This window comes from Arachis hypogaea, chromosome 7, assembly GCF_003086295.3.
Source record: "Arachis hypogaea cultivar Tifrunner chromosome 7, arahy.Tifrunner.gnm2.J5K5, whole genome shotgun sequence".
Lineage (NCBI taxonomy): Eukaryota > Viridiplantae > Streptophyta > Magnoliopsida > Fabales > Fabaceae > Arachis > Arachis hypogaea.
This window is the reverse complement of record NC_092042.1, coordinates 54,162,532-54,179,561: the sequence shown is the minus strand read 5'-3', so window position 1 is coordinate 54,179,561 and position 17,030 is coordinate 54,162,532. Positions and strand designations below refer to the sequence as shown.

At 31.0% G+C, this 17,030-nt stretch overlaps 1 long non-coding RNA gene across 1 annotated transcript; it reads left to right on the top strand.

Moving 5' to 3' along the window:
* The first annotated feature begins 5,384 nt into the window (after nt 1-5,384).
* Nucleotides 5,385-6,064, top strand: LOC140174234 (uncharacterized). Its single transcript, XR_011863492.1, has 2 exons — nt 5,385-5,637; nt 5,728-6,064. It is a non-coding gene; the product is annotated as an uncharacterized lncRNA (long non-coding RNA).
* Nucleotides 6,065-17,030: the final 10,966 nt, after the last annotated feature.

The window sequence follows — 17,030 nt, the reverse complement described above, 5'->3', positions numbered from 1 at the left end:
ATTTTGAAATATTCAAAATCATCTATCCAACAATGGAATTTTATAACAAGAGTTTCTCGGCAGAGTCTCAAGTCTTTAGGGGAGATTAATATAACTCATTTCTTCGAATTCACTAAAAATCATTAAAACATTGGCTTCCTAATTTGAGTAACAAAATAGGATCTGAGCCATACAGAGTCATGAAATCAATTACTCTTTTCAAAGCCGTTTCCTTTACTTAAACAAAAACTAGCTTCAATCCCATGAGAAATTCTAAAGCATTTCAACTGCTCAAAAATTATTTTAGTCTTGCAAAAATTCAGAACTCAATGAGTACTTAAAACCTTTCCCAAATTAAAGCCATTGAAACTTTTTTAATTGAAACCCCCAAGTCAAATTCAAAGGCATAACCCTTTTCACATTCAAACAGCCTTAAGGCATAAGTTTCATTTAAATAACTTGTTCACAAGGGAAATGTAATACTTTGCTTAAGAAATAAGACTAAATCACAATTTCCTTTTTAATAATTCATTTCAAAAGCATAAGTCACCCCTTTCTCAATAATTCAGATAAAATAGTAGAAGCCGTTAACTCATAAGTTTCTGAATAACGTTTCAGTAAAGTCCCGGATTCTACCGGAATTTTGACAACACCTCCCCTAAAATTTGGACTTTGCCACCCAGTTCGGGTCCCAACAAAACCGTTCCACAATTCTTTTCAACAACCCAAAATCCAAAATCAGTTCAAGGTAAGCCAAAATCCAACCGTCAATCTCAATTCTATATTTCACGAAAACCGTTTCAAAAATCAAGCCATTATCAACCGAATAAACTAATTTCTAAAGTTTCAAAGAAACGGTTCAGTAACAACCATTTATCAAAAACCAGATCATTTAAAGCAAGTCAGGCTGAATTCAAGAGTGTATTCTATTTTTCACCTTCTTAAGAAAATTCATTCAACTCAAATCAATTTCCAACAGATTAAACTCGATCTCAAAGCTTTAAAAGAATTAACTTCAAAAGCATTTCGTTTCACAAAGACACATAATAATCCAGTCAAACAAATTTTCATAATCATTCGAGACAATCAATAAAACATAAGGCTGCTACAACCACCAAATACACATTGTCTCACATCAGTATCCATATGTAATAATTCCATACATAAAATATAGTTTTCAGAAAGCGCCCCTATCTCAAAATGCAAATTCCATAATCCAAACGCCTCATAAGTTCTTTTCGCCTCAACTCGAAATCAAAGGCAGCTTCAAAGCACAGCCCTACACATTTTCGCAGCAGCATAAACAGCTCTAAATTACAACAAACAACCTCAGTTACTAAACTCTAGGAACATTAATACCGTAAAGGATTTAATACACATACGGGACACTAACGTAGGGCTTTTGAAACATAATTTCTTACCAGAATAACAACACGAAGCAGCTGCGATTTTGAACCGGCCCCGGCAACAGCTCCAGCAGTGGCCAGAAGCTCCGGTGGATCAACTATAAAAAACTGTGCAACATTAAAACCTTCTCGAAATCCAAAAAGGCAGAAACCTCAAATAAAACCCTTATCGGCAACTTTTCTGGCGACGACAGAAGTAGCCAAAAGCTCCAGCGGTGGTTTCGGTGGCCTCAAAATTGCTCCTGACAGCCAGAACAACGCCACGGCTTCTCCCTCCTTAAGCAGCGACAACAGCGGTGTTTTCTGGCAACCACCAATCTCCAGCATCAGCAACAGAAGCTCCAGCTAGGCACCGCAGAGTAGCAGATCGGTAGTACCGTCAGCCAAGGTGCGGTGGTGGAGACGCCCTCAACCATGGTGAGACGCGGCGATTATGGACGCTCAGCGGCGGTGACTGGCTCTGTAGCAGCTCCTCGCAAGCGCTCTCCCTTCTCTCCTCCATCGATGGTGACAACGACGGCACTAGCGGTGGGGCACGCGACGGGCTGAGCACGGCGGCGAAGACCCCTTCGCTCTCTTCCTTCTCTCTCAGATCTCCCCTCTGGTCGTGAGGCTGACCCCGCGCCTCTCACTTCCTTCGACTCGACCTAACGGTGGACTCTGAGGCGGCTGTGCTTCCTCCATGCTTGTGAGCTCGACAGTGGCATTACCGTAAGGACGATGGCAAGCTCGATTGCAGCGGCCTCCTTCCTCGGCTCTCACTTCTCTCTCCTCTGCACGACACGACGGCTTGGCGGCAATGACGCCCGCCGACGCCGTCCTCTCCCTCCCCTCTCCTTCTCCTTGTTTCTCTTCTCCCCCTTTCTGCGTTGAGTGTATGCGCATGCTATGTGTGCTTGTTGTATTGGTTTGTGTTTGGGTCGCTGATGGGCCTTGGGGGGAAGCGGGTAACCGGGTAGGGTTTCAAGGTTAAGGTTTCATTATTTTAAAAATTAGGGTTAGGGGTAAATTGGTAATTTCAAATAAAATTGGGAATAATATAATAATTGAAACCCAAATTAAATCCAACACTAATTGTATATAGAAAAATATTATTTTGCTCATCAATTTTACAAATTATTTTCAATAAAATGTTCAAATCCAAAAATTAGAAATAATACACTTCATTTCTTCATTTTCCACAACAGCAGTATTAATATTTAAAATATTAATTACGTAGTCCAAATCATGTGAAATTCTTATTATTTCATAACTAACAACTTTATAATTCAAATATAGAAAATAATCAAATAATTATGAAATTGGATAATAATCATAACTCATCTCAAATTCAATCAATCAAAACTTGCCTTAATTATCTTTAATGAAATAACTTCTGAAATTAAGGCAATAAATAACTATATGATTTGAGACTTGATCATAATAAGACTTTTCAAAGGTTTTGGGTCTTATATTCTACATGGTTGTTTGAGTTGTTAGTATTAACTACTTGCATTGTTTAGTTATAGTTTTCATTAATTTTTGTAATTTATCGTGCTTTATTTTCATGCCCACTAAGTGTTTGATAAAATATTTACTTTGATTATGGAGTAGATTTTTATCTCTTGACTTGGGGATTGAGGAACTAAGTAACCTTGAATCATTAATATCCAATATAGATTAGTAATTTTGGATTTGTTAGTTGATCTTGTTTTCACTTACGCTAGTCTTTTACTTAGTAAGTTGGCTAAGATTTTTAAATTAAGACCAATTATGTCTACTTGACTTTTTTCAATATTTAGGGATTGATTAAGTGGGATTAACTCATCACAATTTTCATGGTTGTGGTTTATGACAAGGATAGAAAATCTTAACTCGTAATCCCTAACCAATACCCCTTTTAGCATTTGAATTACATTCTTCACTAGTTAAATTCTTCAATCTTTCCTAGCTTGATTCAATTGTTTTTTGGTATAATTGTTGGTTTAATCATTGCTCTTTACTCATGCTTGCTTAGTTAATTATTAGTGATCAACTTTCTTCTTGATTCTAGTTTTTTGTAATTTAATAGTTGTTTGCTCCTTTAATTCAGTCTCTTTAATTTTCACATTGTGTTTGAAAATTCCTGATTTAATAACCAATTACGTACAGTCTATTGCAAGTTCAGGAGGGAATGACCCGATTCATTGTTTTGTAGCTTTTTGACAATCTTATCAAACTTTGATTTGTGTTGTTTGTTATTTTAGAACTATACTCATAACAAATTCGAGCTTTTAATTTGTAAAAATTCTAAACCAACATTCAACAACCATCAATGAGGCTGGCCAGTAAACGTGAGACAATAACGAAGAGGGTAAGGTTAAGGCTCGTGGTAAAAGATGAAGAATGAGGTTAGAAGATTGAGGATTGAGGATTGAGGACTGAGGAAAAAGAAAAAGTGAGGTACTTAGGTGAGATCGGAAGGTCTGTGAGGGTTTGAGGGCTAAGCCTCTGGGAAGTGGTAGCATAAGAAACCGTAATTTCTAAAAGATATATATATATATATATATATATATATATATATATATATATATATATATATATATATATATATATATATATATATATATATATATATATATATATATATATATATATATATATCGAGGTGGGTATACTCTAAACTCGATTATGTCCTACCCCGCTAAAGACCCTGCCCTGATAAGATCTCACCCGTCTCGCATCGGATCAGGTAGTTATCTGCTCCAATCGGATAAGGGGAGCAGGTACCCGCAGGTTTGAGTACTGCTACCATCGCTATATTTACACATGTGTTAAAAGTATGAGTATTTGGTTGTATTTTTATTGTATATAATCCTTTGATTACGTAGTATTACTTCCTAAATATTGATAAGAAGAAAAACAAGGAACAAAAGATGCAACAGAAATAATAAGACAGATAAGAGTACAGTTTTTATGACTAGACCTCTAAAAAATCTATTCTTAGCAACTTAGGTCATTGGAATGATTTTTCTACTAGACTTTCAAAGAACATGTCCTTGACAACCTAGATCAAAGGGATAAAATTCAAAGGACTAACACTAAGAATTACCTTAAGCTAGATCCTTCAATTTCGTCATGCAACAAGCAAAGCAAATCACTTATCTTATTTGAATACATATAAAAAAATGTACATGATGCAACCACAAAATTTTATTCATCAATAGTGCATAAAATGTCTTACAAACTTACTTAGATAGACTCCTAATTGATCATTCTAAAAGTGGATCAAATCTTCCTAGAATAAAATTATGAAATTTGAAATTAAATAAAAATATGACCCCAAAATTAATTTTAACTAATTTCAATTATATTTGATCTTATTAGGTTAGATTATATTTGTTTTAAATTTAAAAACGTAAAAATATGATAACTAATTTAAATTATATTTGATTTTATTAGATTAAATTAGATCTGATTTAAATTTAAATACCTAAAAATACTACCAAACAAATTAAATTAATCTTAATTAAATAAATTTAAACTTTGTGCCTCCCAAGTCAGCACTATTAATTTTGAGACGAATTATTGATCTCATTGATACCTAATATTGTTATAATGTAATTCTTTTAGTATTTAAATCTTTGAACATAATAAAATTACTATTCTGTATGTTGTCTCTAAAGTAAAAAAAAATGCTCTCTTGAGTATATATAAAAAATTTTCATAATAACTTGTTATCAAAATCGTAAAAGCTTTAATTAAATTAATATTCTCATACAAGAAATTGAAAAAAAAATTAAGCTTTAGTCATTGAAAATAAATCCTCACTTTTGCAGGTTACAATATTGGTAATGCTAGAAAGAAAATAATTAAATTTATCTTATTTAATATAACATTTATAGTTTTATGTATATAATATTCATAAAAAAATTAATATTTCTACCCACAAAAATTTAAAATGCTGACAAAACTATTCGTACAAAATTGAAATTAATATTTTCCCTTTAAAAATGAGTTATGTGTGACAAATATCTAGATGTTAAATTTTAATTGACTCTGTTAAAAAATTAACAACAAATCTCCAAAATTATCCTTGTTGTCCTCAACCTCTAAATCACTACCATTCTTTTTCTTTTCCTAAAATTTTAAACATTCAAAATCTTCATCAACACCACCTCACCAACATCACTACCACCTCCTCGTCCATGACAAAATCTCCAAGAACTCTCAGTAGCCTTAGCCATCTCCCACTGCATCGGCCACTAGACCTCCGCCGAGTCCTAAGAACCAGGTTTGTCGTCTCTCATATCCTCGTGATCCCTCACTCATCATCGCAGCCACCGTATTGACACTATAATAAATCTCCCTCTTGTTGTCTCAGATGTTACGGAAGTAGTTGAAAAGACAAAGAAATCATCAACATCTTAAGATCCAAAAGAGAGAAAAATGTGTAACAATCAATACATTTTAAAAAAGGAACCTCATATTGTGTGCGGAATCAAAGGAGGTAAGGGTGTTAAAGAGTTCTGGAACATTCCTGGCGTTGAGGTTGCAAACATTGAGAGAATGAATTTGTTGAAATTAACACTTGCTTGGGAGGTTTGTGATATGAACTAGGTCTACTTTTGAGAAAGAACATGTGAATATATGTATGGTGTGAAGCAGGCATCTATATATCTATTATATCTATCTATAATATCTTTTTTTTTTTTATTTGCTATAACTGTCAATTATAGAATACATAAATCTCTTTGGGTTTTTCTTTTTGGGAGTGAAGGAAAAAATAGTGTTGTACGAAGATTTCAAAACTAAAAAAAAAGGGTGGGAGGGGATAACTAGTACGGGTAATTTGAAATTTTTGTTAATTTTTTAAAAAGTCAACTAAAATTTAATGTGTGAAATGTTAATTTTGTTCTTTTGTTTTGTTGATAGTTTTGTCAATGTTCTAAAATTTTGTAGGTAAAAATGATAGTTTTTTTTAGCATTTATAATTGCACATTTGTCACATCTAAAATTACATAATTATTTTAGCAATAAGTAATGAATTTCAAATAAAAATAACTTTAAGTTGTTTAAACTAATTTTTTATTTACACATTATGCTCATCACTTAAAGAAAATATTTATGTTAAATTTTTTTTTTTTGCACTGGACCAAGATGAAAGCTCAATGACTCATTTTTCGGGTCCTACAGAGGTACACAAGATGGGTGACCCTCCTAAACAAGCAGGTTCTATTTTCATCTTTTACGAAGATTCAAATTTAAGAAAAATAGTTAAAGAATATAGACCTTCATTCATTTGTGTCAAATTGCACAGATGTACTATTTTGTTAGATTAGCCAATGAGTTATAACTCAAATGATATAATTTTCTCATATTCATTTAAAAGGTCGCGGGTTCAAATTTCTCTATCTTTAGTAAAAGAAAAATTACTTTTTTTTGGTAGTAAAAAAAAACTACTTTGTTGGATCAACTTTTTTTTGGGTCTTGATATACTACTTTGTTGTTGCAAGGCCCGAATGTGCTCAAACAGAAAGTTGGGCCAAGAAGTCCAACAATCTTATGAGAAATGTTTGGGTAAATGTGTTTGATATAATGAGCTTAAGCCTAACCCAAAAATAAAAAAGAAATAATCAGCTTAACGAGCAATGTGGGCACTCCATCCGTCCCACGGTTCCCACCCACTTGAGTGGTCTTCACATGTTTCCTATATCAATTATTTTGGAGTGCACACTCTAAACAAAGTTTCCTCATCCATGTGACATGCAATATCAGAACTGTAAGATTTAAATCCGTGATGATCACAAACTGCAAAACTCCTTTCTTATCTTCTAGTATTGGATGTTGACAACTTCCATATCTTCTGCAAAATATTTTATTTATAAAGATCCGCTAAGGATAGATCATAATACATATCTTGTTTGGCTAAGGATAGATCATAATACATATGTTGTTTCAAAAAAAAAAAGTGTTAACTTGTCGTCTGGTTTGGCCGACTTCTTTAATCTTCCGTTCTTATACGTTTCAATTTCTTTGTTGTATACATATCTTGTTATTTCATCTCCTCAATGGTCATTTGAGAAAGAGTTAACGTTTAAATTGGTTACTTACGAATTTTAGTACAATAAAAGATTAATTTATTTAATAGGAACAATTTTTGAAGATTTTTAAGAAATAACAATTGTTAAGAAAGCAAGGTATTTAGGTCAAATTTAAATAAATAACTTAACTAAGTTTGTTTGGAAAGGTTTAATTATTCTATTAGTTTTTATAGTTTTACAAAATTTTTAATTAAGTCTTTATATTTTTTTTTAATTAGATTTTTGTACCAAACTTTTTTTTTTAATTAGGTCCATCTTAGTAGTAATTGGCTTAATTGTATAAGACTCAACTAAAAAAAAAAAATTAGTGCAGGGACTCAAATAAAAAGAAAAAAAGTATAAGGACTCAATTGAAAAAAATATTTGGTACAGGACCCAATTAAAAGAAAAAAAAAGTATAGGGACTTAATTAAAGTTTTCGCGAAACTATAAGGACCAACAGAGTAATTAAACCTTTTTGAAAAGAGAACTTAAACCCTAAATACTTGTATTAAAAGTAACTTATAAATAAATTATTTTGTATTTGTTTTTTTTTTTAGTCGTAAAAGTGCTTATTTTAAAAAAAATGATAAAAAATTTTTATTATAAAAAAAGTCTTTGTTTTTTACTTCTCTATAAGTACTTAAGGGCTTGTCTGCGTGAGTTTCTAAGAAAACATCTTTTTTCGAGTTATCTTTTTTAAAAAGATCTTATGAAAAAGTAAAAGTAATTTTATATTTGGATATCTAGTACAAAAAGATCTTTTTATTTATCAATTATATTTGGGTATAACAATATAAAAGTACTTATTTATTTATTTAATATATAAAAAATATTTTTTTAAAGAAAAAAGATCTTTAAAAAAATATAAATTATATCTTCCCAAAAATTTTTTTTATTTTTTTAGTATTTTCATTTTTACAATTAGAAATTTGTTAAATACACAAAAAATAGAAAAATAAATTTTTTTTTTATTAAGATAATAACATCTAAACAAATACTAAATAACTTTTTAAAAATTATAATTTAATTTTAAAAATAATACTAAACATTAATAATATAATTTTTTATAAATTAAAAGTTAAAAAAATTACTCATAAAACTATCAAAATTGGCTCTAATTGTTGTGATTAGGATAGGATAAGAATGGATGTCCATTTATGGGCAACCCATTTTCTATGTTGAAAGGAACAAGTCCTTAGGATGAAGCACAATAAATGTGGTTTGAAAAGCAAATCCATGTATACCTATAAAAGCATGATCTGACACAAAAAAATATACACAATACAAATATAAAATTTTCTCTGTCTGCGTACAAAATCCTTTTTATCTTTTCTCTTATACTACAATATATAATATTAATAGATATATTAATCATACTTATTATATTAAGATAGTAATCATTGTGAATATTGTTATTAAAGCTATCTAATTATATTACATTATTTTATATTATTACATCTTTCTTATTTATTTATTTTACAACACATTATCAGCACGAGACTCTGATCAAATTTTAGGAAAACTCCAGGTAACAAATTTTCATTATGTTGAAACTCTCTTATCTTGAATTTAATATTCTTGATATATTTGGAAATAATTATTTATCATGGATATAGATGCTGAAATCTATCTTGATTCAATGGATCTTGGAGATACCATTGAAGCTGAAAACAATATATCCCAGAAGGATAAAGCCAAAGCCATAATTTTCCTTCGTCGTCATCTTGACGTATGATTGAAAAATGAATATCCCACATTAAAAGATCCTGCAGATCTATGGAAAGACCTTGAAGAAAGGTACAATCATCAAATACTTCCTTAAGCCCGATATGTTAGAGAAAATTTTCTCGACCTTCCATGTCTCGAATGTACTCCTGTAGTAGTAATCGAGAAAAAGGATTTAAAAAATATTTTGAGCTAATTTCTTGCTTTCTTGTTGCTGAACGCAACAATGAGTTGCTCTTAAGAAATCATGAAGCGCGCCCAGCTGGCGCTGCCCCATTTCCTGAAGCAAATGCGGCAAATTATAACCCCAGAAGAGGTAAATGGCAAGATTTTGATAACAAGAAAAATTATGGAAGGAAAAGAAATTATGTTCACAAAGGATCTCACCAGAAGTGGGATAAAGAAAGAAACAATGGGCAAAGTATATCAATTGAGGATAAATGCTTCCGTTGTGGTGGAAAAGGCCATTGGTCACGTACCTGTCGTACCCCAAGGCACCTAGTCGATCTTTACCAGGCATCTTTGAAAAAGGACGATAAGAGAAAAGAGTCGAATTTTGTTTCAAATGATGCTAAAAATTCCACCACTCATTATGATGTATCTGATTTCTTTAAGGATTCTGAAGAAAAATTTAGCTATTTAATCAATAATGGAATAATTTGATATGTGTATATGTTTGTTAAGTATTCATGTGAATAATTTTACTGTGCATGTACTTCTACTCATTTTATTATTATTATCATTTGTCTTTGAAGAAAAATGGCAAGGACATATCCTGAAGATATTTGCCTTGCGGATAGTGCAAGTTCGCACACTATTTTCAAAAGTGATATATACTTTACCCATCTGGTGCCAAAAGAAGAATATGTTAATACCATTATTGGCTCAGGCAATGTGATTGAATGTTCCGGAAGAGCTATAATTTTGTTTTCTGGAAGAACAAAAATCATAATAAATAATGCACTATTGTCTACCAAGTCTCGAAGAAACTTGTTTACCTTTAAAGATATTCGTCGAAATGGATATCATATTGAGACTATGAATAAGGGAAATCATGAGTTCTTATGTATCACAACTCATGATTCAAATAAGAAAGTTATATTAGAAAAATTACCCTCACTTTCATCTGGGTTATATTATACCAAGATTAGTGCAATTGAATCACATGCCACTGTAAACCAGAAGTTTGCTAGCCCAAATGAATTCATAACTTGGCACGACCGATTGGGTCATCCGGGAACAACCATGATGAGGAGAATTATTGAAAACTCTCATAGACATTCACTAAAGAATCAGAAGATTCTTAAATCTAGTGAATTTTGTTGTGCTGCATGTTCTCAAGGAAAGTTAATCTTAAGGCCATCACCAGTAAAAATTGGATTTGAGTACCCTGAATTCCTAGAAAGGATTCAAGGTGATATATGTGGACCTATTCATCCAACATGTGAATCTTTTAGATATTTTATGGTCTTGATAGATGCATCTTTGAGATGGTCACATGTGTGCTTATTGTCCTCTCGCAACCTGGCGTTTGCGAGATTACTGGCTCAAATTATTCGATTAAAAGCACAATTTCCAGAAAATCCAGTCAAAGTAATTCGTCTTGATAATGCTGGTGAATTTACTTCCCAAGCTTTTTATGCTTATTGTATGGCTAATGGAATAAGTGTTGAACATCAAGTAGCTTATGTTCACACACAAAATGGGTTAGCAAAATCACTCATTAAACGCCTTCAATTAATTGTTAGACCCTTGCTTATGAGAACAAATCTCCCAACCTCGGTTTGGGGCATGCTGTTTTACATGCCGCAGCACTTATTCGTTTGAGGCCAACGAGTTACCATAAGTTCTCTCCTATGCAATTAGCTTTTGGCCAGCAGCCAAATATTTCCTATTTAAGAATATTTGGGTATGCAATATATGTTCCCATTGCACCACCTAATCGTACCAAAATGGGACCCCAAAGAACATTGGGGATATATGTTGGATATGATTCTCCCTCTATAGTGAGGTATCTTGAAATACAAACTGGAGATGTATTTAAAGCCCAGTTTGCGGATTGTCATTTTGATAAATCAAAATTTCCAATATTAGGGGAGAGAATAAGCTTCCTGAAAAGGAACTTAATTGGAATGCATCATTGTTGATGTATTTAGATCCTCGATCAGGGCAATGTGAACTAAAAGTTCAAAAGATTATACATTTGCAAAGAATAGCAAATGAATTGCCTGATGCATTTTCCAATACAAAGAGGATAACTAAATCTTATATACCAGCGAAAAATGCCCCAATTTGAATTGATGTCTCAGTAGGACAAGTAGCCACTGAAGCAAATTCACGCCAGAAGCGTGGCAGACCTGTCGGTTCCAAAGACAAAAATCCTCGAAAGAGAAAATAGGTAAATATTATTCCTGTTGAAAAAGGCATAGTAAAGATACCTGCAGTTGTCCAAAATTCTGATATAGTTTTAACACTAGAAGACGTTCAGGTACCTGAAAATTGTGAAAATGATGAGATCTCGATATATTATATCTTTACAGGAAAGAAATGGAACCGAAATAAGACAATTGTCAATGAAATATTTACATATAATGTGGCATTGAATATCATGCATGAAAGTAAGGATCTTAAGCCAAGATCAGTCGAAGAATGTCGACAAAGGAATGATTGGCCAAAATGGAAAGAAGCCATGAAGGCTGAGTTAGACTCACTTGTAAAACGTGAAATCTTTGAACCTATAGTCCGTACACCAGAAGATGTAAAACCTGTTGGTTACCCGTGGGTATTTGTGAGAAAACGAAATGAGAAAAATGAAGTTGTGCGCTACAAAGTCCGACTTGTGGCACAAGGATTTTCACAAAGGCCCGGTATAGATTATGAAGAAACGTATTTTCCTGTAGTGGATGCGATAACATTGGGTTATTTGGTTAGTTTATCTGGATATCATAAACTACATATGCATTTAATGGATGTGGTAACAGCCCATTTATTTGGCTCATTAGATCGGGATATCTATATGAAAGTCCCTGAAGGACTAAAGATATCTAAACCATCCAATGAATATTCACAGGGATTATACTCAGTCAAATTGGAAAGATCTTTATATGGTATAAAGCAATCTGGATGAATGTGGTATAATCGTCTTACTGAGTATCTGGCCAAAAATGGATTCAAGAATGATGATATCTGCCCGTGTGTTTTCATAAAGAAAACTGCAACTGGATTTATTATAATTGCTGTGTACGTTGATGATTTAAATATCATTGGGACTCCTGAAGAGATTCCAACAATTATAAAAACTCTAAAAGAAGAGTTTGAGATGAAAGATCTTGGAAAGACTAAATTTTGTCTCGGCCTGTAGATCGAGCATATAAAAGATGGGATCTTCATTCATCAAACAACATACACAGAAAAGATCTTGAAGAGATTTTATATGGATAAGTCACATCCATTAAGTACCCCAATGATCGTAAGATCTTTGGATGTGAAAAATGATCAATTCCGTCCTAAAAAAGAGAATGAAGATATCCTTGGTCCTGAAGTGCCATATCTTAGTGCCATTGGAGCGTTAATGTATCTTGCTAATAATACGCGACCTGACATATCATTCGCGGTGAATTTACTAGCAAGATATAGTTCATCTCCAACTAGAGGACATTGGAGTGGAATCAAGCAAATCTTTCGATATCTTCATAGAACGGTTGATATGGGATTGTTTTATCCCTATGGATCCAAGTCACAACTAGTTGGCTATGCAGATGCTGGCTACTTGTCTAATCCACATAAAGGGAGATCTCAAATAGGATACCTATTTACATATGCCTGAACAGCTATATCATGGAGGTCCACGAAACAGACGATTGCTGCAACATCCTCTAATCATGCCGAAATACTAGCGATTCATGAAGCAAGTCGCGAGTGTTTTTGGCTTAGGAGTTTGATCCAATATATTTTGTCATCATGTGGACTAATTGATCATAAGATAGCTCCAACTGTCCTGTTTGAAGATAATGCAGCATGCATTGCTCAACTTAAGGGTGGATACATCAAAAGTGATAGAACAAAGCATATTTCTCCCAAATTCTTCTTCACTCATGATCTTCAAAATCAAGGGACAATTAATGTCCAACAGATCCGTTCGAGTGATAATCTGGCAGATTTATTTACAAAGTCACTCCCAAAATCTTCCTTTGAAAGATTGGTGCATGAGATTGGGATGCGTCGATTTCGAGATGTTAAATGATGTCGACAAGAGGGGGAGACTGTAATCTTTTTCCTTGGTCAGGTTTTTTTTTTCCATTGGGTTTTTCTTGACAATGTTTTTAATGAGTCAGTCCCCATCACTAAAGGATATTGTACTCTTTTTCCTTCACTAAGGTTTTTTCCTATTGGGTTTAGTAAGGTTTTAATAAGGCAATAATCTTAAATGGACATCCAAAGAGGAGTGTTGTGACTAGAATAGGATAAGAATAGATGTCCATTTATGGGCAACCTATTTTCTATGTTAAAAGGAGCAAGTCCTTAGGATGAAGCACAATAATTGTGGTTTGAAAAGCAAACCCATGTATGCCTATAAAAACATGATCTGACACAAGAAAATATACACAATATAAATATAAAATCTTCTCTCTATGTACAATTTTTTTTATCTTTTCTCTTATACTACAATATATAATATTAGTAGATATATTAATTATACTTATTATATTAAGATAGTAATCATTGTGAATATTGTTATTAAAGCTATCTAATTATATTATATTATTTTATATTATTACATCTTCCTTATTTATTTATTTTACAACACTAATCTAAAATTATTGGGAATTAATTCGAAAGTTTATTATCAAAATTATGATATTTTTTATATAATTATTTATATATTATGTTAAGTTCAGAGACTCACTTTTCAATTTTGAATTTTGGCATGGCCCCATTAGTTCCCACCCTCAAATATCATGACTTGTAAATTCATGGAGTGTATATATGTTGCAACGAAGAGAAGATTTGCATAATAGTCTTAGGTGAAGGCAGGCTATCGGCCGGGCCTATGCCTATCTACAACTACAGAAAATAATAAATGAATCTAGTATTAATATTGTTATCAATTTTATTTATATTTTTTTCCAATTTAAGACGCAACCACAAAGCTTCAAAATCAGCAGCACCTATACATCACAGACTCATAGTTATTATCAGAACCATAAACAAACAAGAAGGGTCATAAAATTTGGGTGCATCTAAAACAAGCTCAATAATTTTGAGCATATTGAATATGTTATTTTTTATAAATTATTGATTTTATTAAATAAAAACAAAAAATTATAAAAATATTAATAAATTTTATAAATATAAAACATATTAATACATACATATATAAATATATTTTACTATATAATATTTTAAAAAAAATCAGTGTTATATTTTATTTTAAATTAAATTAATGTAAAATATATAAATACATACAAAAATATTTCTATTTATTAAGATTAATTATTACGTAATTTTATTTTTAATTGCAAAATATAAAACAATTAAATTATTTTATATTACATATTAATGTAATCTAACTTACATAATCCATTAGTATAAACATCAAAATAAACTAACGAATATTCAGTCTAAATACCAGTGAATCAGTGTTTAACTGATTATAGAATAATTAAATTTAAAACTCACTTAATTATTTTAAATAATAATATATTATCTTCTATTTTTTAATTAAAAACTAGTACATGTATTTGTGTCCTACATAGAATATAATAAAAATACATAAAATAAATTTTTAATTTTTAAATAAAAATATGTATAGTAACAGTTGTTAAAAAAATTATAAAATAATAAAATCAATAAATAATAATTTTATTTATTTATAAAATATAACAATTACTCACTAATAGTAATTAATATATTAACAAATTATAATTAATTTGATTTAATAAAATTATTTGTATCTACTTGCATTTTTTTAAAAGTTAGAGTGCTTTTTAAAGCTATTTTATATTTATCAAAATTTAAAATCTAACATAACTTTTTATAATGATAAAGTTTAAATTTATTCTTATATTTGTGCATATTATGATTTATTTAAATTTTAAAAATTGCTGTTTCTTATGTTTATTAGAAAATTTTTAATTTATTTTTTGTTTAATTTACCAAATTTAGGTGCAATAAATTTTAAAAAGATATTTTTAAAAATTAAATTTGATAAATTATTTTCAATAATTAAAATTTTAAAAAATTAATAATTAAAAAATTTTAATAATATTTTATTGGAATTCTTATATATACAAGTATGAAAATAATTATTGAATTTGAAAAAATAATATAATTATTAAATTATATATTTTATAATAGATCAAATCAATATGAAATAAAAATAGTAAAAATCAACTAATATTAATGTTAGAGGGTGATAAAATGGACCGAAGCCGTCGAGTCAATCCGCCAAAACCATAAAAAAAAGCTGGTTGAGGTGAGATTTTGAACCTGTCAATTCGAAAAAACTAGCCAAACTTGCACCGAAAAACCTGCGGCTTTTGGCAGGACAGGGCAGACTGGTTCGACGGATTTTCAATGTTTTTTTTTAAGAATGTTTTGATAATTTTATCAATAACATAAATACCTAAAGAAAGGGGATTAGGGTTTCAGTTTTTCTCCTTCACAGCCAAACACACTATATAATATTTATAAATAACTAATCTTTATATAATATTAGTAAGTGTTTATATTAATTTTGTTACACACTATAACAACAAAATTTTTTTAAATCTTGTTTTTTAATTTAATTTTATTTATTTTATATATTTTACATGTTAAATAATTTAAGGTATTTAATTTTTTTTATAATTTATTTTTAATTATTAATATTAAATTTATAATTTTAAAAATAAAAATATAAAATTAATTTTTTAAACTCAATAGAAACGTGGTTGAACAGGCACGTGAACCACTAGTTAAAGTAGTGACGGAATAAGGACTAACATATTTCCTCACAAATTAGTAACAACTTGAAATCAGTGAGGAAAGTCCATCAGTTGTTAAGCAGTCGCTAATTCCTCACTAAATAAGCTTTTGATTAGTGACTCAATTGCGACCAGTTACTTCTAACATTCTCTCGGTTAATTTTGGATTTGTTATAACTCTGCGACGGATTTCCAACGAGATTAGTGGGTAATTTGCTACAAATAGGTAGGATATAGCTTTTGCTTTGCAGCAATATTGCCGTTGCCAAGTCGCTCACTAAATTTAACTTGCGACAACTTAGCGACAAATGTATTTCGCTCGCTAATCAGCGACTTGAAATAAGCGAACGAAGTGTGTCAGTTGTTAAACGATCGCAAATTTCTCACTACTTACGTCCTAGGCATTCAATATCTGTATTTTCTCTTTAGCGACTAATTAGCAAGGAACACTTTCCTAGCTGAATGATTTTCCATTGCGACGAGTTAGCGACGACTGTTTTCTGTCGCAACCCTAATTTTGAATTTTTACAATATTATGCGACAAATTAGCGAGAAACTTGTTGCTCGCTAAAAAATAAAAACTTTGGTGACAAATTAGCTAGGAATTTGTCCATCGCAAAATGCATTACAACTCTTTGTGACGGATTAGCTAGTAACATTGTTCCTCACTAATTAGTCTTTTCGCACAAAGTTTATTTAGCGACGGAATAGTGACAATAGTATCCCTCGCTATTTTTCTTTTATTCGATTGAACTTCTAAGTGACTGATTTGCTAGAACATTGTCACTCGCTAATTATTTTGTGACAAATTAGCGAAGACATTTTTCTCACTCTTTTTTTTAGCTATGAAACTGAATTTGCGAGAAAAAAACTTACTCGTAAATCTCTCGCTAATTAGTCGCTTTTCTCAA